This window comes from Lissotriton helveticus, chromosome 5_1, assembly GCF_964261635.1.
Source record: "Lissotriton helveticus chromosome 5_1, aLisHel1.1, whole genome shotgun sequence".
NCBI classification, from domain to species: Eukaryota; Metazoa; Chordata; class Amphibia; order Caudata; family Salamandridae; genus Lissotriton; species Lissotriton helveticus.
Window position 1 is genome coordinate 1,714,473,299 of NC_136065.1, and position 21,872 is coordinate 1,714,495,170.

The following is a 21,872-nucleotide window of genomic DNA, read 5'->3' on the forward strand; positions in this document are numbered from 1 at the left end:
ATTTTTCGGATATAGTGGCACGACACGGCATGACATGGTTACTGAGGAAGGGGGTTCCCTTTGTCTGGTCAACTGAGGCACAGGAAGCATTCCAGCAGTTACTTGGGAAATTCACAACAGCGCCTGTATTGGTGCATCCTGATCCTGCCCTGCCGTTCTTTGTTGAGACAGATGCATCGTTGTGTGCGGTGGGTGGGGTATTGTCACAACGGGACATTGAGACTGGATTTATGCACCCTATTGCTTTCTTTTCAAGAACACTGTTGCCTGCAGAACACAATTACACCGTGGCCGAAAGGGAGTTATTGGCAGTTAAATTATCTTTTGAGGAGTGGAGGCATTATTTGTGGGGAGCGAGGCATACCATCACTGTATATACCGATCACAAGAACCTGGAGTTCTTTCGTTCTGCTCGAGCCTTGACACCACGCCAAATGCGGTGGGTCCTTTTTTTTAACGAATATGATTTTGGTATTACTTATAGGTCCGCAGCTCAGCAGGCAAAATCTGATGCTCTCTCCCGTATTTATGTGGATCCGAGGGAGGCGGGGTTGGTAAGAGAAGTACGACCCATGATCACTGGTGAACGAATCGTAGGGGTAACATCGGTGGATGAGTTCACAGCTTCCGTGAAGGACCGTATGACTTGGCCCCCTGGTTGTCACTACCCCAGGTATCGGTTCAGGATGGTCTGTTGTATCATGATGGTCGGTTGTTTGTTCCCCCTGCATTGAGAGATTCTGTGTTGCAGTGGTGTCATTCATCTGCACTGGTGGCACATCCTGGAGTGCAGAAAACAAAGGAAATGTGTCTGCGGTGGTTATGGTGGGACACCTTGGCCCGGGACATACAGGGATATGTAGCTGCCTGTCCGGTTTGTGCCACCAGTAAGCCCACACATAGTTAACCGTCTGGGCTATTGCAGCCTTTGGAAGTTCCACCGGCTCCTTGGCATACGGTTAGTATGGATTTTGTGACGGACCATCCATCTGTTTTGGGGTTTCGGGCCATCTTTTTAGTGGTGGACTTGTTTACTAAAATGGCCCATTTCATGCCGTTACCCAAGATCCCTACTGCTAAGGAGATGTCAATAGTGTTCATGAATTCGGTGGTGAGGATACATGGGCTGCCATCGGCTGTGGTGTCAGACAGGGGGGCTCAGTTTGTGTCCCATTTCTGGACGGAGCTTTGCTCTGTGCTAAAGGTGAAGATTAGTATGTCCTCTGCGTATCATCCACAATCGGACGGGCAGACCGAGCGCACCAATCAAACAATGGAACAATATCTTAGGTGCCTTGTGTCTTCTCTTTCTTGTGATTGTGTAACTGCTCTCCCTTTGGCGGAGTTCGCATACAATAACAGCTTGCACTCCTCTTTGGGTATGACGCTTTTCTTTTGTTCAATGGGGTATCATCCCGGGGCATTAGCCATTCAGCCTACAGGTCATGTGCCAGCCATATATGATGTGTGTAAGACGTTGAGTAACATCTGGGATGTAGCCCGGGTTAACTTAAACAAGGCTAAGGCTACTATGAAAGCACAAGCCGATAACCATCGGGCACCGGCTCCTTCTTATAGGGTGGGTGAGCAGGTATGGTTGGCTACTCGTAATTTCAGACTGCAGGGATCCCGTAAATTACAGCCTACCTATATGGGCCCTTTTTCTATCATTCAGGTGATTAATCCAGTGGCTATGAAGTTGGAGCTGCCCGAGGATTACAGGGTTCACCCCGTGTTCCACACGTCCTTGTTGAAGCCTTATGTACAATCTGCCCAGGTGTTACCGCCTCCGCCCCCTTTGTTGGTTGATGGTCAGGAGGAGTTTGAGGTCCAAGCTATTCTGGACTCTAGGCGTAGGAGGGGTCGGCTGTACTACCTTGTAGACTGGAAGGGGTATGCCCCTGAAGACCGGACCTGGGAGCCCGCTGGTGGGGTGCATGCTCCTAGGCTGGTCCGGTTGTTCCATAGGCGTCATCCCTCTGAGCCCCGTCTGGTGGGGAGGTACTGTTAGGATCAGGGCCCTGTCCCATTTCTGTTACCATGTTTTTATCCATCACATGACTTACCTGGTGAGGGGATTTAAACCGATCACACCCCTGCCTTGGTGCTTGGTATCTTTTCCATGTTTGGTTTCAGGTCCTGGGTTTTTGGTCGTTCGATTGGATCCTGTCTTTGAGTGCTCACGGGCTCGAGTGCATTGTAATTCCCTTTCCCTGCCGCTTGCTTTTTGTCCTGTGTTTGGGTGTCTCCCCCCTTATCCAATGGTCGTGTTCCGGATTCCTTTCACGTTCCTGTTCCTGCTTCCCGTCTAGTTTGGTGACCGGGTTTTCTCCGTTCTAAGGAGTTCGGGACTACTGGAGGGATACTGGGGCTCTGGTATCCCTAATTCATTCTCCTTGCCTTTGTGGCCATTGTATTAGTGCTTTGGAGACGCTGTGGACATTTCAAGATAGTAATCTGTGTATCACGTACTCATTTCCGCAGTCTTGTCGAGCCTCTCTACATCGTTGTGCCGGTTAGGGCGCATTCAGCGTTTCCAAAGCAGGAGCGGAGGTAGCGGTTCTGGTGTTTGGCGTTTTCCCACATGCTCCCTTCCTTTTAGTTTTAAAACACATAGTAAGGGTTTTTTTATGTCAGTACATGACTTTTTCCCCCTTACTGTCACTGGAGACGGGTTTGGGATCTTTGTTCTTTGTTCTGGGAGTTCTACGCCGGAGCTGACCCTTGGTAGTATAAACAACTTTGCAGAGACTCCTTCACGGGACCACCTTTTGCACCAAAGACTGGTAAGGGAGTCATTGTGTTTATAATGGGAATGACATGGTCATGGTCAAAGGTGGGATGGGTATGAATTGTGTTTGTCACTGTGTAGTAATGTTGTACCTTATTTCTTAGGTGCAGTGACGTGGAGGTTGTCATCTCTGTTAGAAGCGGTCCCCCGTTGTTTCTTCCCATGTTCCCTGTCCCACCCTCTCCCGGTGCTCACCTGTTTGCTCATTGTGTGGTTTTCAGTGAGCTGCAATTGGGCAGGGGTAGTGGATTGGGCCATACTACGTTCCTGCAGTGTTACGGGCTTTGAGGCGGAACCCAACAGCAACTATCGCTAATGAGATGGTGTTTGAAAAGATTGAATGGTGAACATTACATGTCGTTGTCAAGGTTGTGGATACAGTCAAGGAATACATGTCAAATGTGAATCTGAAAGTCTTACATATAACACACTAGTATATTGGTAAAGCGTGTCAACAGAGCGTACAGCAAAAGAAACCTACACATTGTTGTTTACTGTTTGTCACGTGATCTAGGATGTGCACTCTGCCAGTGGCTCTTAATACTTCTTAGAGCCACAAAACCCAGGCTGAAACGGAGCACAATAATGTGCACACACACAGACCAGGGGCATCGTATAACACATATTCGTTTTTTGATGTTTGTGGCGTAACACAGGGCCTGGCAGCAAGTACTTGTCGCATACGCAACGCACAGCGGGCGCGACCCCATACGTACATGACGTAATGAGTGGCTTTGTACTGTGTACTCGTCACATACCAAAGCAGCAGCTGGGGTGACTTCATGCGTATATGATGTTACACGGGATGCTGTGCCACGAAGTCTTCGGATACGAAATGCGCATCATTTACGAGTTTAGCAATATGGCAGATAGGATTTGCATGGTGATGGAGCTTAGTACACTACCGGTATGGGAGTGCAGTTTTCTCCCCAAAAATATAGATATACATATTTTTGGGGGAAGATATAAAACATTACATCATTTTTAAAGTTAAAAAAAGAAGTATAATAGAGTTGCAAAATATTAAAATAAATATTTGAAAACAAATAGGTTTTAGAAACATTAAAATATGAAATTAACATTTAAAAAACCTTAGAAATTCACTGAAAAAAACATAGGTTAGGGCACGTTATAGTTAGGATTTAGCATTTAAAAAACCTTAGAAATTGACAAAAAAACTTAGGTTTTACGGATGTTATAGTTAGTTGAATATTTGACTCATGTAAAACCAGAGAAATTCACCTGTTATAGATAGTTGAGCTAACTATAACTTGCACGCCCGCAATGCACTGCCGATGATGTCACATATTATATCACTCATGACATGGTCAGTGACATCACTGATGACATCACTGATGACATCTCAAATGACATCACTCATGACATCACTCATAACATTATGCACGTGAAAATCTGATGCACATACTGATGCTCTAATGTAAACTTTCATACACCAATTCTAGAATGCTGAATACTATTTTTGAATCCATACACAGAAGAATGTCATATACTACATAGCACTCACTATTTCCTAGGTCTACACACATATCCAGTCACTTATACTTGTAGTTATTCATCAATGCAGGACTATAATATGCACTCATACATCTATACATACAGTCACACTCCGCCACTCATCCATAGAGTTACTCACACACCGAGTTAGTCATGCAAAGAATCAATCACATACCCATTTAGTCATGTATACAGTTATACACACCAACTTTGTTATTTTTAGACATACCACATCACTTATTAATACAGATACTAACACATATTTACTGTCTTATACAATCACTGATAGAAGCAGACACTTATTTATACACCCACTCTTAAAATAACTTACTCTCATGTATAGTCATTAATATACTCCAACACTCACATCTATTGCCTTGAAACATATGTAGTTACTCACAGATATAGCACTGAGACATGTATTCACTCACCAACACACCCATAGACACACTAACATCCCATACAGCCATTTGCAGATGCACTTTTTAATCCATACAACCACTTAATCACCCACTCAGACATCTATGCACAGACTCATACACCCCCCACGCACCCACCCACATAAACATTCAGCGACCCATAGAGATACTCAAACTACAAATCAATAACCTAGATAGACACTCATGGAGCTATTCAGCAATCCATGCAGTTGCTTACAAACCAACGAAGAGACTAATACAGACTTTTACACTAGTTTAGTCACTAACCCATGCATTCACTAAGACACGTTCAATCATTCACTTAAACAGTCAGTCACGCACATACGAAATAATTCCTGTAGGCACTTGTAAATGCATTCATTCTTCAATACACCTTGGCATATATATATAAAACATATTTAACCTTTACAGAAACACACGTTCACTGGATGATGTCATGAGTGATGTCATCAGTGATGTCACTGACCATGTCATGAGTGATGTAATATGTGATATTATCAGCAGTGCATTGCGGGCGCGCAAGTAATAGTTAGCTCAACTAACTATAACAGTTGTATTTCTCTGGTTTTATATGAGTCCGATGTTCAACTAACTTCAACGTCCCTGAAACCTATGTTTTTTTTTGTGAATTTCTAAGGTTTTTTAAATGCTAATTCCCAACTATACCGTGCCTAAAACCTATGGTTTTATCAGTGACTATATATATATATTTATATATATAAATATATATATATATATATATATATATATATATATATATATATATATATATATATATATATATTACCTACTGGCGGTCGCCAGTAGGTAATTAAAGTTAGGATTGATTTCCATAGGGAAATCGCAACATTCTATTGGGAATAACTTTGGCGCCGGTTGAGGAATCTGCCTGAATTTTTCAGCAACTTTGCCTCGCCGCTCCCCGCCCCTTCCCTGAAAGTTAGGGGGGGATTCGTCAAGCGGGGGCCGAGATAAAAGGGGGGTCCCAAAACGTGTTTTCCCCATGTTAATTTCCATAGGGCGGTCCGTCGCACTTTTAGCTCGAACGGCTGAATGGATTTTCACCAAACTTGGCAAAATTGTAGGGACTGGTAGCCCGATGTGCCTTTGCTATGTCTCAAGATATGTGCTCCAGAGGATTTTGAGTAATTTAGGTTCAAAGAAATTTATATATCTATGGCAGCGCCTCGGTACGCGCACCGGGAAACGCTCCGGGTGCGCCACGGGACTTGCGCACGGCAAGCTGATTGGTTCTCGGGTGTCTGTAAACATTCGAAACAGTCCGCAGCGGCCGCCATCTTGTGTCTCGGTAGGATCGAAACACAAGAGGTGGCAAAAATCAAAGGGGGAAATGAGCAAAAGGGGGCAGGGTACACACCCCCTGACCCCCTAGGTTTGATGTGGGGGCCATAAAAGGGTCCCGCGGGACAAAAAAATGTTTACATTTTTTTCGATTTTCGCGGGGGGAGCGCCCGGTACACACACGGGGGAGCATACCGGGGAGCGTACTTTGGTGAAAAATAGTGAAAATAATAGTGGAAAATAATCATTTTGAGTGATTACAGGTAGGGTAGCTCTGAAAAGAGCTTTTGGGTTCTGTGGCTGTTTTAGGTACCTACAAGTACGTCTCATACACACCCACACGCACACAACCCCACACCCCCACACCCACACACTCCCCACACACACCTCACCCACGCACACCTCCACCCACACCCAAACACCCCACACCGACACCTTACACATCCACACCCACACCCACATCCCACGCACCGACACTCAAACATACACCTCACCCCCCTCCCAACACACACACACACACGCACACACAGATATCTCACAGACACACCCCACACATCCCACACACACACATCCCCCCCACACACACACACACCTAACAGACACATCCACACATCCCACACATACATACATATCCTAAACACATACCCCCCACACCCACACACACCTCACACACCCACACTCCCACCTACACCCAAACACCCCACACACCCACACCCACACACACACCTTACACACCCACATCCCCACCCACACCCACATACCCCACACACCTATATACCTCATCCCCCCAGACACACACACACACACATACACACCTCAGAGACACACCCCGCACATCCCCCACACACACCTTCCCCACCCCCACACATGGGGAAAACTCAGTGAAACACTAAAATAATAATTTAAAGTGCTTAGAGGTAGGGTATCTCTGAATAGAGTTGTTGTGTTGTGTGGGTGATTTCAGTACCAACATGTAGGTACCAATGCAGAGTCTTAAATTCAATGTACACCGTTTCCTCTGTAGATAATGTGCATGTTGTTATAGAAGTTATTGTGGTATATGGAATCCATACCATAGTCTGTCAGGAAAGGAGAAAGAACATGGAGGCAGGAGATGAAAAAGAGATGTCAAATACACATTGGAGATAATATAGTGGGAGAAAGGAAGTATCTATGAGCAAAATTACTATGTAAAACAAAAAAGTTGCACAGTATACTATAAGTCTGATTTTACATTATAATCAATTTGGTACTAGTTTAAGAATTACATATAAAAATGAATAATGTCTCAAACAATTTTAGAATTATTAAATATAAATTTATTTTTGAGATTCATTTTCCAAATTAAATATAACGTCTAACATTTGACTGTCCGAAATGTCCTCTTTTTGAGTGAACATAACTTCCAACATTTGACTGTCAGAAACGTCCTCATATTGAATTAACAAATCCACAGATTCTACACATTGTAGAAGTTCATGGTCCCGTGATTCATCCATGAATTCCAAGTCATTGGGTTCAATGATTTCTTCATTGTTCATCTCTAGGACAATTTCAAAGGAAATGTTCTGTTCTCCTTCCATTTTTGTGCTGAAATTTGCATTAAAAAAAATCAGTAGAAATATGGCACTGTTGGGTTTAAGTTCAGACAGGTAGTTTTGATTTTTTAACAGCGCAGTTAACTTTGGGCAGTGTATGGTAACAGGCAGGAAGTAGAAATATAAAAAAGTGCCTGTGAAGTAACATAAGTAAATTCATAATTATAGCAGAGAAGCCTAAGTCAATTCATAAATATAACAGAGGAGCCTATCTCTATCTATAACTATAGCAGAGGGACAGTAAATAACTATCAGAAAACGTTTTTACAAATTAACTTAAAGTGCCCCTTACAAATTATCAACTTACTTTACAGAGAGGTGAAGAAGACAAAATGCGAAAATCCTTTCAAGATGTACCTCAGGTAGTTGTAGTCAAAATGGCCGTGTTTCCCTCTCATTTTTCATTTATATTCATGTACATAACCAATCAAATGTCAGGAAAAAAAAGTAGAAAATGAAAGTAACATTTTAATTGGTTGTAAATTCTAACACTTCAGATGTGTTTTTGTGAAGTAATTTACCTCAGGGTATTTAGAGAGGTCTACAGGCTAAATGGCTCAATGGAATTCCATCGAATTTGGGAAAATGGTAGGGATTGGTATGTAGTATGAGCTATTCTATATTTGGTGAAAGTGTCTCCAGTGGTTTTTATGTACATTAACTTTTAACATTTTTTTAGAGCGTTTCCCGGTGCGCGCCCCGGTACGCGTACCGGCAGCTCTACGGCAGTCCTCCATTTTGTTTTCGGTAGATTTAAGACAGAAAATGGAGGACAAACAACGTTGGGAATGGGTATAAGGGGGCATCGTAGGCTCTCCTTGACCCACTATGTTTTGTGAGGGGATCTTAGGAGGCCCAAATAGGCAAAAAAAAAAAAAAAAAATCTTTTCTGCGGGGGGAGCGCCCGGTACGCGCACCGGGAAGCATACCGGGGAGCGTACTATGGTGAAAAATAGTGAAAAAAGTTAGAAAAAGATAATCATTTGGAGTGATCAGAGATAGGGTAGCCCTGAAATGGCTTTTGGGTTCTGTGGCTGATTTAGGTACCTACAAGTAGGTACCAATGCACAGTCTTAAATTCAGGAGGAATATTCTATTCCCCTCATCTGAAAAGTGCACACCATCTCCCCTGTAGATATCTTGCATGTTGTAACGCAAGTTATTATTGTATATTGAACCCATTCCATAGTCTCTCATGTAAGCAGAAACAGATTTATTCACACGTTTCCGTGCTTCCTCAAATTGTGGACAAAATTGATTGGACCACTTCCATTTCGGTCTTTGGCATATATTGGAATATACCAAGGCAGTTTGAGGAAAAAGTGCCATCAATTGATCAAAGGTGTCCTTTAAAAGCATTTCCAGACCAACCCCAGTCAAAGTGCCAAAGTCATTTTCTCCACAGTGCACAATTAAATGGTCAGGGTGTGGCAAATGCAAAAAGGTTTTCACCAATGGTATCAATTGGTGACATTTCAATCCTCTCTGGCCAATCCATTTAATCTTCACATTTGGTAAGTCAAGTTGTGAAAATTTCTGGTAGCTGCATACCTTTTAGCCCAGTGGATATAGCTATGTCCAATAATCCAGACAGAATACATGGTGAGAGGAGATTCTGATGCAGTCAGATGAAGTGTGGAAAAGAAATTGCAGTTGGAACAATAGGAGTTTGCAAAAAAAAAACCTGTGGAGTTTTAGTGCTCTTGAATCACAAGCAATGATTGGTAGAATGAGATAGTTGAAAACTGAAAGTGCATGGTTGTGTTCTGTGTAAGAAGTAATTTGAATGGTTAAAAAAAAGTCATTTAAAGAAACCTTGCACCAAATAAGCTGGTGTATTCGCAGGTCAAACATCCTTGCAGAGGTGATATGCAACATTGTAGAATAAACCTTTAACCCTGGAAGCTCAGTGAGGAGGGAGTTGCTATGGTAACAGGTAGAAAGGGCTGAGGGGGGAAGGGTGTTGGTTTGAAAATACAGAGGGAAGAGTTTTGATTGGATACCATGAGCAATATGTGTGTAGAATTAGAGGTTTTCTGTGCCTTTATGGTTTGCAGTGCCTGGAGAACATACCTTTTGCTCTGTTAAAGAAATATTGGTGTGTGTATCTGACACTGTTCTGAATCTCCTAAAGCATTTGTAAAGGTGAGTTATGATTCATTTAATATACATAGAGACTTGTATACTCTATATGGAGAAGATTTAGAAGCAAATTGTGTTTTTCTAATGTTGCTTTATGTCATGCTTTTTGATGATGCTTGGTAAAAAGTTTTTACTGCATAGAGTAATTGTATTTTGTAAAATTGTGAAGTTTTAGTAGTGACATGGAATGCTTCTACATAGGACCTGTGCTGTGTTTTTTAAATGTGATGTCAAAAACGATTTTGGGAAAAATGAATGGGTTTTACATTTTTTAAAAGGAATAAGGAATGTGTGCATGTTTAAAGAAATACATTTGACTCTTTACAATGATGTTACCTGTGTTAACTTAGTTTAGGAAGCATATTGAGTTTGTTTGCATAGAGGAATTGTATTTTGTAAAATTGTGAAGCTCCATGTGAAAGCTTTTGCCTCAGTCTTATCCCTGCTGTGATATGATATAATATGAATGGTTTTTACATTTTTGAGTATAATGTGGCACAAAGGTTTAAAAAGTGACGCATCTAACTACATGCGTCACTTTTTAAATATGGTGCAAAAAGGTACATGTTTGGGCTTTCCTGGGGAGCGTAGGTGGTGAGGCTTGTGTCTAAGAATGCAGTGGACTAGGCTTCATGAAGCCTATCCCCGACTGCACTCTTAGACACAGGTGTCAAGTTGACTCTTTACAATGATGTTACCTGTGTTAACTCAGTGTAGGAAGCATATTGAGTTTGTTTGCATAGAGGAATTGTATTTTGTAAAATTGTGAAGCTCCATGTGAAAGCTTTTGCCTCAGTCTTATCCCTGCTGTGAGGCAGATGTTTGTACATAGGATCTGTGTTATTTTGTGGAAAATGAATGGTTTTTACATTTTTGGGTATAATGTGGCGCAGAGGTTTAAAAAGTGACGCATCTAACCACATGCGTCACTTTTTAAATATGGTGCAAAAAGGTACATGTTTAGGTTTTTCTGGGGAGCGTAGGTGGTGAGGCTTGTATCTAAGAGTGCAGTGGACTAACTTCATGAAGCCTATCCCCGTCTGCATTCTTAGACACAGGTGTCAATTTGACTCTTTAAAATGATGTTACCAGTGTTAACTCAGTGTAGGAAGCATATTGAGTTTGTTTGCATAGAGGAATTGTATTTTGTAAAATTGTGAAGCTCCATGTGAAAGCGTTTGCCTCAGTCTTATCCCTGCTGTGAGGCAGATGCTTGTACATAGGATCTGTGCTGTGTTTCCTAAATGTGATGTCAAAAACGATTTTGGGGAAAATGAATGGTTTTTACATCTTTGAGTATAATGTGGCACAGAGGTTTAAAAAGTGACGCATCTAACTGCATGCGTCACTTTTTAAATATGGTGCAAAAAGGTGCATGTTTGGGCTTTCCTGGGGAGTGTAGGATGTGAGGTCTATATCTAAGAGTGCAGTGGACTAGGCTCCATGAAGCCTATCCCCATCTGCATTCTTAGACACAGGTGTCAATTTGACTCTGTACAATGATGTTACCTGTGTTAACTCAGTGTAGGAAGCATATTGAGTTTGTTCGCATAGAGGAATTGTATTTTGAAAAATTGTGAAGCTCCATGTGAAAGCGTTTGCCTCAGTCTTATCCCTGCTGTGAGGCAGATGCTTGTACATAGGATCTGTGCTATTTTGGGGAAAATGAGTGGTTTTTACATCTTTGAGTATATTGTGGCGTAGAGGTTTAAAAAGTGACGCATCTAACTACATGCGTCACTTTTTAAATATGGTCCAAAAAGTTACATGTTTGGGCTTTCCTGGGGAGCGTAGGTGGTGAGGCTAGTGTCTAAGAGTGCAGTGGACTAGGCTTCATGAAGCCTATCCCTGACTGCACTCTTAGACACAGGTGTCAATTTGACTCTTTACAATGATGTTACCTGTGTTAACTCAGCGTAGGAAGCATATTGAGTTTGTTTGCATAGAGGAATTGTATTTTGTAAAATTGTGAAGCTCCATGTGAAAGCTTTTGCCTCAGTCTTATCCTTGCTGTGAGGCAGATGCTTGTACATAGGATCTGTGCTATTTTGGGGAAAATGAATGGTTTTTACATCTTTGAGTATATTGTGGCGCAGAGGTTTAATAAGTGACGCATCTAACTACATGTGTTACTTTTTAAATATGGTGCAAAAAGGTACATGTTTGGGCTTTTCTGGGGAGCGTAGGTGGTGAGGCTTGTATCTAAGAGTGCAGTGGACTAAGCTTCATGAAGCCTATCCCCGTATGCATTCTTAGACACAGGTGTCAATTTGACTCTTTACAATGATGTTACCTGTGTTAACTCAGTGTAGGAAGCATATTAAGTTTGTTTGCATAGAGGAATTGTATTTTGTAAAATTGTGAAGCTCCATGTGAAAGCGTTTGCCTCAGTCTTATCCCTGTTGTGAGGCAGGTGCAAGATTTTGATGTAACAGTGTCCTAAAAGTGACGCAGTGAAATCTCATAGATTTTACTGCGTCATTATTACGAGGTTTTTTTGTGGAGAAATGACCCCTCTCTGTACATTACACTTGACAGAGGTATAATGTAGTGCAAAAGGTTTAAAAAATGACGCATCTACCCACATGCGTCACTTTTTAAATATGGTGCAACAAGGCACATGTTTTATGACGCCAATGCGTCACAAAAAGTGACGCTTCAGTAGCGCAAAACTGATGCATGGCTTTATAAATGAGGATCAATTATGTCATCTGTGTTACCTGAGATTAGGAAGTAGATTTTGCAGATGAGGTGAGACATGTCCAGAGGGACAGAGGAGGTGGGGTTTATGATCAAGACTGTAGTGGGAGAGAGGCCTTTCTCGGGAAGAATAGGTGGTGAAGCCTGTGTATAAGAGTTCAGTGGACTTATACACAGGTCTCATCTTCTTTGTACTTGTGGACAGAGCTGTCTTCCACTATACTCTTCAATACAGGCCTCACCTTTTGTGCACCCCTGGAGAATCCTCACCTGATCTGTAACCCTGAATAGATCGTTTGCTTTTTGTCATTGCTTTGTTGTTTGGTAATAGTGGTCTATAATGTGCTATTTTTTTCATTAACACAGATTGAAATCGTTATTTCAAGAGTAAGCAAAGATGTCCACAAGGGAAAGGACAACAAAACAACGTAACCGGGAAAAATCAAAAACAGCAACGGAATTACAGCACTCTTCCACAACAAATACTTCAAAAAACAGGAACCAAGCTTCTGGTAAGACAACTAAGTCTTTTATTCGGAACATATGTACTTTAAAAAAAAATGATGGACAGCATGTAGAAAAAGAAAATGAGAGAGTAGAATTGAAAAGGAAGGAGAGAACTTCAAAGAATCCTAAAACTGGAGCAGGAGAGAATAATATGTATAGGAATAGAAGGCAGAATCAGTTTAGAGACATTCGTAAACGAATGTCTCGCAATAGGGTGGTTTTAAATTTGTTAAAAAACATTAGGAAAGGTAAACAGAGAGCTGCTTTTTATAAGAAAAAGAAAGTGTAGAGAAGATTGTTGATCAGGCTTTTGAAGTTAAAAAAAAATTATTTATTTTAATAATTAATAGAATTAGGACACTTAACAAGACAATTGATGTTTTCAAATCAAACAGTAGATGGAAAAGAGTAATTAATCGGACTAATTTTTGTAAAGTTTTTTCAGGAGAATGGATGCACAGTTCAAGTTGTGAGCCATTTTTTAATGAGGAGAGTTACTTCCAGGAGAATGATTTAGTGCATGCAGTTGACACCAGTGGTCGAGCGTATGAAGTGAAAGACGGTTGTCCGATTGAAAAAGAGAAACTTGTGCCTAGAGAACCAGAAGAGGTGTTAACTGATGAAGTTTTAGGGAGACGTACTAAGGGTCCCGTGTACACTTGGAAGTGTAGTCGTATTTGTAGTGTGCGACAGGAATCAATTGATTTGTTTTGTAATTTCTTACGTACATATAGTAAGAAAAGTCTAAAGCAGAAAGTGAAGCTGTTGCAAGACTTAGATCCTTGCAGAGTGAGAGAAATCACAGGTTTGCAAGGCCATTCACTGGCTTGTCTTTCTAGAAAAGTCTGTCAGAGTGTTTTTCATCATTTTAGGATGTTAGCAGTGCATCATATCAAAATGAGCAAATTAGTGAGAATGTTGTATCATGCAAAAAGTCCAGAACTTAAGCTTAAACAATTAAACAGTGCTATTTTGCATGGAACTGAATTAGATGTGAAGAAGATTTGTGAAGAAATTGAGATTTGTTATTTTGATAAAAAAAGAGGATAGTGTAGAAATTGACACAGCAATTCAAGGTAATGTGTAATGTACAGATTTCAAGTACAGAAAAGTTTGAGCAGGAAATTATCAGGTTTAAGGTGAAATCAGGTGAAAGGCCGAATTTTACTTGCGTGTGTTGTCGACGAAGTCATTATAAGCATCAAACTAGATTAGTTGATTTATACGTAAAAAGTGAAAAGATGAATAATTATGAGTGGAAGGATTTTGCAACTTATTTGTGGGTGGAGAATTGTTTTGATTTGAGTTCTGATCAGCGTATTTGTAAATATTGTTATGATAAATTAAATCAAAACAGAATGCCTGCTAGAGCTGTTCATAATAATCTGGAGTTGGTAGACATTCCCCGTGAATTGATGGATTTAAATACATTTGAGTCTATTTTGATTCAATGTGTCCACCATTTTCAGGCAATTGTTCGCATGGAGCCTAAGATAGGGAAATTGCCTCCTACAGATTTGCAGAGAGGATTAAAGGGAAGAGTTGTTTATTTGCCTCTAGATTTCAAAAAAAATATTGATACAATTGGTATAGAAAAAGTAGAAGAGGAACCTTTAGTTATTCTAGTTAATGGGGTTCCGACAAAGAGTAAAAAAATCTGGCAAGATTTAGTGGATGTTAGGAAAGTCAAAAAGGCAACGTTGTATTTAGTCAAAAACAATGAGTATTACAAACATGTTTATATTGCAGCAGAGGAAACAGCTGCAGATGAAGACAGTGATTGTTCAGGCGGCCAAATTGAAAAAGTTGATGTCTCTAGAAGTGAAGAAATATATGAACATTATACTGTTCATCCTTTGCATTCCAAAGAAGTAATGGGGAATGCAATTGAATTGTTTCAAATGAAAGCAGCAAAAGTAAGTCCCGTTAGTGTATGGGAAGAAAGTTTGGAAGCTTGTTGTTTTCCACAGCTATTTCCAACAGGTCGAGGTGGACGATATGACGATCGACCACTTCAAATTCCTGCATCTGAATATCGAACTGTAGGATTATATGCTGAAGATCCAAGGTTTCGTCAATGCATTCCCTATTTGTTTCATCTACTGTATGAAAGTGACTTGTCTGGGCTTTCTTATGCAGTAAACCATATACTGAAAAGTGGAGCACATCTGCAAAATGTTTCGGCGAGGGACTTTATGGAGAAAGTGAATCTGCAAGATAATATTTTGGAATCTCATCTAATCAATCTCATGGCATGTCAGCGTGGTACAAACGAGTATTGGTACCGTCGTCATGGGGAATTGAAATGTATGCTAAGAAACTTAGGAACTCCTACATGGTTCCTCACTCTTAGCTGTGCCGAGTATGCATGGGACGACTTACTCCAATTTCTACGAGAGGCAAATGCAAATATACAAAATATAGAATTCAAAACACTTGGAGAACTGTGTTCTTTGGATCCAGTGAATGTATGCAGATATTTCAATCATAGATTTGAAGCTATGATGTCTTTTATTACCAACAAAAAAAATCCTCCCCTTGGAGAGGTTTTGGATTTCTTTTGGAGAAAGGAGTATCAAGCGAGAGGTGCTCCTCACATACACATGTTGTTATGGATTAAAGATGCACCCAAATTTGGAACAGATTCGGATGAGACAGTGATGAGCTTCATTGAAGAGTATTCAACATGTGCTGTTCCGAAAACTACCGAAGAAAACAGTTTAAGGCAACAAGATTTACGCTTTCAATCCCATCGTTGTGGAAAGTACTGTCGTCGAAAATTCAGAAACAAGGACAAGTTCTATACAAAATGTCGTTTCGGCTCTCCACGACCAGTGAGTTCTAAAGGAAGAGTAAATAATTTGATGTCTTCTCTGCGACATACTGTGACGAGGAAATCACTAAAAAATACATACAATTTAAAAAGAAACGAAGAGTCCAAGTACATCAACGACTACAACCCAGTGATTTTGTCCATGTGGAATGCTAACATGGATATTCAATTCGTTGCTGACAACTCTATTGCTGTGGCTCGATATGTGACGTCTTACATCACAAAAAAAGAAAAGACAGAACTGAAGGAAATGTGGGAGGACATTTCACATTAAAAGAGCCTAAGCAAGAAATTATACAGTTACAGTCTGAAGATGTTGTCGCATCGAGAAATTGGAGCATATGAATGTTCTGATCGATTGTCGTCAGCAAGTGTCTATGCGAAATCTAGAACCATCATTTGGTTGAGTCTAGGTCTTGCTGCAACACGAAACCGAGTTTTGAAATCTGTACAAGAAATAGAGTATTTGGCGGAGAAAGAACCAGAAAGTACAGCTATTTTGAAGACCAACATGTTGGATACATACTATCCAAATAGAAGTAGTCATCTTGAGAACGTTTGTTTGTATGAAGTTCTGCAAAGGTATATTTATAAGAGAACCATCAGAGAAGATATTAACAATGGAATATATGCTATCATTGGGTGTGAAGGATGTCTAGTGAGACAGAAAAAAGGCCATTTGATTAATCATCGAAAATTGAGTTGCGAAAATCCAGAGAAAAGGGAATTTTACTATTTAGCTCTTTTGCAACTCTTTAAGCCATGGCGTACAGAAGAGGAACTACTTGGAGATTTTCTCTGTTACGAAGATTCTTTTAATGCAACCAAGGATACCATAGAATGTCCTGTTTTTCCAAATTATCTGCAAATGTTGAACGAAGAAATAGAGCAAGAAGCCACAATTGCTGCAGAGATTGCTAGAGACAGTTCCCAAGACAGTCAGAGTTCTGCTTCATTGAGTCAGGATCCACTTGGAGGACCAATTATCCAAAATGAAGCTGCCACTGCCATGGATGAGGTGGAAAGAGCTATGGAACAAGCTCAAGATGATGAAGTTAACTTAGAAGATTTGGTGAAACAACTAAACCTTGAGCAGAAACAGATATATGACAAAGTCACAGAACAGATTGAACATGGATTCAGTCATGAGAAAAAAGAGTGCTCATGTACATCATTTAAGCCTGTCCAACTGTACGTGAGTGGAGAAGCGGGAACTGGAAAAAGTTTTCTGATTAAAGCAATTGCAACTTATCTGCAGAAAAGGACTGAATCACCGCTGTCTGTGTTGTTACCGCTCCAACTGGGCTGGCAGCACATAACATTAAAGGGATTACTTTACATCGTTTACTGATGCTGCCAGTGGAGCATGATAACAAACTGGAGTATCACAAGCTATCTGGAGATGCGTGTTCTGAAGTTTCGAGAGTCCTGAAGAAAATTAAACTTCTTATCATTGATGAAGTAAGCATGGTGTCAAATATAATGCTTGCTTTTGTGCATTTGAGAATGCAACAAATTCTTAGAACAGACTATGATGTCTTATTTGGAGGAAAACATATTATTGTTTTTGGAGATCTTCTGCAGTTGACTCCAGTGAAAGGACAACCTGTGTTCAAAATGCTCACTCATGAAGATGCCAGGAAGTGCTTAGGAAGCATTGGAAATGTTAATATATGGTTAAACTTCAAATATGCAGAACTGCTTCAAAATATGCGGCAGGCAAAGGATGAAGATTATAAAAATATTTTACAAGATGTAAGGATCAGAAAAGTAAGTCAGCAAGGGAAAGAAGCTTTACATGGACGATTCATTTCAAATTTGTACGCAAATGAAAACATTCTTCCAGAGAACATTTTTAAGAAAATTAACGAGAAGAAATCTGGCATATGTTTGATGCCACCTCTGAAAGAATGTTCCATGTTCAACAACAAAACGTTACAGTTAGAAAATGAAGAGATAGTGAAACTGGAAGCTACAGATAAAATAGAGCATATAGGAGCAACAATTATTTTGTCTGAAAATTTGAAATCAAAATTGGATTCATCAGAGAAGACTATATCTAAAACTGCTGGTTTTGAAAAGACTCTGAATGTGTGTTTGAATTTTAAGAAGTAATTTAAATGTTGAAAGAGGTCTGGTAAATGGAGCAATGGGTCATGTTGTTGGTTTTGTGAATTACAAAAATAGAGATGGAATTGAAATATTAAAAATTAAATTTGATGGCATTGATGAAATAGAACAAATTTGTCGTTGTTCAGCTAGATTTTTGCTCGTGAAAGACTTATATGTTCGCCGAAAACAGTTTCCTATTTGTTTGGCATATGCGGTGACAATTCATAAGTCTCAAGGTTTAAGTGTAGATAGCGCTTTGGTGAACATTGGAAGTTCTGTGTTTAAAGAGGGTATGGCATATGTGGCATTTTCACGAGTCAGAACTTTATCAGGATTGTACTTGATTGAGTGTGATGAAACAAAGATTTGTGCAGATCTAGATTGTGTTAAAGAATACAATAGGTTAAGAAGAGAGTATGCTCCACATTTGCCTCAATATCCTCTGATTGAAAAACGTGTGGTAGGCCAAAAAAGAAGAAATGAGAGTAATTGCAGTGAGGTATCATCAACAAGGCATAAAGTAGATAAAAGTGTAATTGTAAAGAGAAACAAAAAGGATTCTGTTGAAGATGTTGTTGGATTTCAGTTTGAAAACAGTTCTGGTGTCAACTGCTATGCTAATGTAGTAGTTAATGTTGTTTTTTTCCTTCAAAATTTACAAAAACAGATTGTCAAAAATCGGGAACAAACATTTAGCTGTTTATTGAATTCTGTGTTAGAGAAATGTAGTAGTGATAGAGCAAAAATAGAAAGTGTTTCAGAAATTAGAAATCTTCTAGACATATGTTCAGGTCAAAATCAATTTTCACAGAATATTCAGCAGGATTCTCAGGAATTTTTAATGTATATGTTTGATGTATTGCAAGATGAAGGAGTAGATATAAAAAATCTTTTTAACCTTTCTTATCAATGGCAACATGACTGTGATAACTGTGCTTCATCAAGTACTACTAGAATAGACTCTGAAAGATTTATATATTTGACTTTACCAGACTGCAAATCAGTGCCTTTTACTAATCTAGTTAAAGCAGCGGATCACAATATGGTGTGTACCCAATGTAAGTCTGCAATGCTGTCCACATTATTTCTACAAAATTATGGTCACTATGTCATTTTAATGTTCCAACGATGCAGACCTGATGGAACTAAATTGACAACTTCTATTAAAAATTTCGTGGCTTCTCAGTTATCGATATCAGGAAGAACCTTTACAACTGTAGCTATTATTTTTCATGATGGTCCTTCTACAACATCAGGGCATTACACATGCTATTTAAAAACTTCTAAAGGTTGGACCCAATTTAACGACACTCATTTGACTTTCAAACAACGTTTGCCTTTTGGCTTTATAAATTCATACCTAGTGTTTTTACAGCCAAAATTTAGGTAAAGGTAATTGGCCTATGAAGACGGGAGGAGTACTCATATATACTCATACATCTGACACTATTTGGCCAAATGGAAAGGTGCAAGAATGAGTAAAGAGTCATGACTGAAAAAAAGGAGTATATGAAAATATTGAAAATATTTCAGATGTTCTTGGAGCTTTTCTTGAAGAAAGTCGATGAAATGGATTTTTAAGTGAACAGCAAAGTACTTTGCAACGAGAAAAGGACCTCCATGATATACTATTTGGCCTCAAGGAAAAGTAAGTCAATCAAAGATTAGCGTACATTTGTCATTTGTCAGTATCTAAGTTTTTTTTAAAACACAATCTTTTATATTGTGTTTTTTTTCCCGCTGTGATATGATGAGTAATTTGAACTCACTGTTTTAAGTGAAATTCAATATATTCTGAGAACAGCAAAAATAAACTATGTAACATGTTGTAGAAGTTATTCTATAGTTTGGATTGTGTAAATTAAATTGTATTCCCATTCTCTGACACTCACTTTCTTTTTTCCATCCTCTTTCAGCTCTTTTTACTCACTTATAATGTCTTTCTCTCACTCTCTGTAACCCCCGTTCCTTTACTCCACTACTTTGACAACCCATCATTCTCATTTCAACTGTCTGCATGCCCTCTCTCCCTTGCATAACTTTTCAGCTTTCACTCTCTCTGCTTTACTTCTCTTTTCCGTATTTTCCTCTTTTGCTCTTTTAGTAATTCCTGTTTACTCACTCAGCAGTATTATTGCACTCTATCACTATAAATCACCCACTCTCCCTAGCTTATCTTTGTTTGCTCCTTACTTTTGACCTCTTCTCTCTATTTTTCGTTCACTACTTCTATGTGCTCAGTGCCTCACTCTACTTGTGTTATTTTCACTTGTGTTTATCTACCTTCTATCACTTCTTTTACAACAACTTCCCTGCTCCTCTCTTATCGTTCTTCATCCCATTTCTTTTACTCTGGTTCCGTTACTATCCCTCATTTCCTTTCTTTCAATGTCCTTCTCTTTACTTTCATCACCAAATTATTTTCTCTCAGTACCACTGTTTTAGTCGTCTTCTCCTCTCTATCCTTCTTTTTGCTCACTTCCTCATTTTCTTTTCGCACTCATTGTTTTCCACCTCACTCAGTTTTTCTCAATCGTTGTATATTATCCTGTCTCCCTTCATCCTTTCACTCTATGACTGTTCTTCACTTACTCTCAGTTATCTTCTATTCCTCATTCTTCTAAATGCATCCTTAATTAGACAGTTTTCTGTCTCAGTCATTATCTTTTTACTTACTTCTGTTTCCTGATTTAGTTTTGCTAACTCACATTGTTTTAGTATCTTTCTTACCTTCAGTTCATTTCTCTGTTCTTCTCTCTCTTTTTGTCAGTGAATCTATATGCCTTACTCTTTGTAATTTGCTCTCCTTCTATTTCTTTTTCTCTCTTTTTGTCCTTCTACCTTACTTTATTTCCCTTTCTGTGTCCTTCACTCTAACTTTATTTCTAAATAGAGTGTTATGATTTTTAACCTCTTCATTTGTATCTTTTAATTTAAAATTCATATTTTACTAATTATAACTTATTTTTTCTTCTCTCTTTCACAGATACAAACTGTAGTAAAACAAATTAAAGTTACATTTATTATATGGTAAGTATGACTAAAAAAAATGTAGTTTGTCATCACCCTTTGCTTTAAGGTCACTAACATTTTCTCAATCTACCTCACTCCTGTGTCTTTACTCTGCTTCTCTCACGTATTCTTATTCTACATGTTTACTCCCCTTTCCCTATTTACCCTCTCATATTCAACTTCTTTTAATCCCTATTCTTTACTTCACTTACCCTCTGTTCCCTTCCTTTGCTTTTTCACTCATTCTCTTTTTCTTAATTATTTACCTTACTCCTACACATACACCTCATCCCCCTCCCAACACATACACACACCTGTAACATACACCCCACACACACACCACACACACACCTCATACACACAAAAAAACTCCCACACACACTCCTCAAAAACACACACACATTCCATACACACGCATACATCGAACACATATACACCCCACACTCATACACTTCTCACACATATTTCACACACCCTCACCTCCACCCACACCGAAACACTCCACACAACCACACCGACAGACACACCTTACACACCCACACTCCGACCTACACCCACTGACTCCCTGTAAGTCACACACACTGCATTACTTATCTTTTTTTGCTCTTTTACTCAAGCCCATTCAGGTACTGTTTCCTTTACTCTCTCTGTCCTCTCTCTTTGTCACTCCCCATGTGTTATCCTAATTCAATTTTTCTCCCTCTTTCACCCCTCTTTACTTATACTACCTGGTCTTTTCTCATTTTCCCTCATCGTTCTTCATTTATCGTGGTTGCGCCACTACCCTTCATTCTCCATTTTTTACTGTCCTTTCTTTTTCTTTTAACAGCCAATCACAGTCTCACACTATCTCTACTTTAGTGTTCTTCCTCTCTCTTCCTTTCTTTCGCTCCTTCAGTCATTTTACTTTTCTCACTTTC